The sequence below is a fragment of the Priapulus caudatus genome, unplaced genomic scaffold (assembly GCF_000485595.1).
Source record: "Priapulus caudatus unplaced genomic scaffold, Priapulus_caudatus-5.0.1 Scaffold346, whole genome shotgun sequence".
NCBI lineage: Eukaryota > Metazoa > Priapulida > Priapulimorpha > Priapulimorphida > Priapulidae > Priapulus > Priapulus caudatus.
This window is the reverse complement of record NW_014577407.1, coordinates 151,704-154,472: the sequence shown is the minus strand read 5'-3', so window position 1 is coordinate 154,472 and position 2,769 is coordinate 151,704.

Here is a 2,769-nt window from a genome sequence, read left to right as displayed (position 1 = left end):
ACACACACACACACATCCACATACAGGATTTACATCTATTTTATCTAAAATATTGTATTATTGTCATTTTTAGGATTTATATTTTACAATGTCGCAGTCCGCTATTTATAATCAGGAATTGTTACAGGATTGTCGTAATTTTAGTATCTATGTTTTACAGTGTTGCAGTCCGCTGTTTTATAATCAGCCTTTGTAATGCGCATATATGTAAGCATATCTGCATGTAACGTGCGCAATATAAATCAATAAATATTATATATTAATATTAATACATTAATTATATCATTCTTATATATATTCAGGATTTCAAAAGCGAGTTCTTCAGCTTCTGGTTCAGATCAGAACTACGCTCAACAACATTGGCAGGAAGTACAAGCCTGCCGACTCGGACTTCCATATCGAACAGGTTAAAACAATCGGTGCTCTAAAAGAACTTGAACAATTGTTGGAGGAGCAAGAATTTACATATGCAGAAGATGGTGAGCTCTATTTAAAGCAGGACTCTACATATTAAGGATAGCCCTCTGTTGTAGCCTATTTTAGAAATATTCATTGTTCTGTCGTTGTCACCTTTTGATCGATAAATTCGATAGTTGCATGGACTTTTGGTGCTCATTGGAGTTAAGCAGCCCAAATTTATTTTTATTGCTTTGTTTTAAAATCAACCACAAAATAAGTTGGGTCGCAATTCATGCTCCTTCATGAATGCATTGGTCAGGAATGAATAATTATTCAATTATAGTACTTGGCAAATTTGGCATCAAATTATAAACCATATTATAAGATTACGTATTTTACAGCACCATAAAAGGAATATGTGCTCTTACACTGCGTATGTGCTCTTGTTCTTTTTACTTTATTTCATCTAAGGTTGCAATTTTTGTCCTTATATTTGTCTTGCAGATTTCCCAACTGACAAAGATCGGCGGTGTAAATCTGAAGGACAACGTCCGGCAGATTATGAACAGCTAGGTCATTATTAAAGCACTTCATTTTGAACCTATATATAGTTTTTCCTAAATAGATCCTCTACATATAAACTTACTGGTATAGTGCAGTGTTCGAAATAAGGGTTATACGTTTGTCTTTACTTGTCCATTTCCACGAAGGACAAGTAAACCGGTCCAGTAGCTTGTCCGTTGGACAAGCAGCTTTTTAGAGCAATATTTTATTATTTTCTACCATCGCTTCAAGTTTGTTAAGACAATTAGTAATAACTTAAAATAAATAATTGCATGTGCTTCTTTATGTTTTTTCAAGTTTGGTGCCTAATTTGAACTGTTAGTGAACTGTATTAAAATTACAAAGTAAGATATTGGGTCTAAAATTTAACTTGATTAAATGTATTATGCATTTACTATATTTCTATGTTATTCGATCATTGGAACAAGCAAAAATTTTGCAGGACAAGCAATAATATCTTGTAGCTTGTCCGTCGGACAAGCAAATTTTTCCCTTATTTTGAACACTGTAGTGGAGCACTAGATGTGATGGAACATATTGTCTGATGCATCGAGAAACATTGACTATACAGCATTTTCCTATGTAGTCTCGTTATGGTTAAAACATCTGTTGTTGTCTCCGTTATAATGTTATAGGCATATATATACCTTCCATGATAATTCTTCGAGACTAATTCTTGATATAGCTATTTCTTAAACCTGTAAGTAACCATGCACGCAGGAATCGCTTGGTAGAATTAAATTAAACATTAAAAATATGGCAGCCAAAATCTAGAAATGCAAATGGATTTCGTTCAAATAATAAATCATGGATATAAGTACATCCAAATGATAAGAAATTCTTTTCCAAATCAGTGAACAGCCCACGAGCACACGAGCGCAGTGAACGGGCTAGCTACGACCTACCTATTTTATACATATCACTGGCTTGTACGTGACATATAAGTAGCGTATAAGTCATTTATGAGTTGCTCCCTACTATAAATATGTAGTTAACGTTTATATACATGGCAAAACATATACCTTTGACATGGTGACAGATAAGTGCAACCATCAATACAAATATTTCTGGAATAGCCCTACAACACGTAAACATGTAGTGTATATAATTCACGTAATTTGTTTCTTCCTATGTTCAAACAAAGCTTTATTTATTTGTAACAGAGTTATGACAAACAAGGTCATGGCTCAATTAAATGAACCTCAAGGGCCACCGAGGGAAACTTGGGTTCGAGAAGAGTGTGTTAATTGTTCAGTTATAAAAGGTACTTTTGGTGAATGGTTCTGATACTTTTCTGGCTTATTGTGTACTGCAATTAGTCCTGCAGCGTAGTCTGATATTTCAGATCAATTGTTCATTTTTTCATAAAAGCACCAAAATTGGTACACATGTAGAATAATGTATTCCGAACAATTCTAGATATGGAGCCACCCGAGATTGTGCCTTGGACAGCTACGGCGGCCATTTTCCAAAATGGCCGCCATTCTACTTTAGCGAAATGGGCTATATGCTCTTATTTAATTGTTATTGTATTGGTGGTAGATATAAGTTACGTGTATAATTCAGTAAACTGACCATGAAAAAGGCGTATCCAAATATTATGAGCCAGTATTTTCGATAAAAAAAGCCATTATTTGATTTATAAATGGCTGCTCTCCTGAAACTTTTCGCTGAAAAGTACCCATTATTGGAGAACATGAGTTAAATGATATTCATCACATTCAATGGGAGACGTATAGGGTCAATAAAAATTTCGTTATAGATTACATACTTTACTCTATTTTGAAAAAAAGAAAACTGATAATC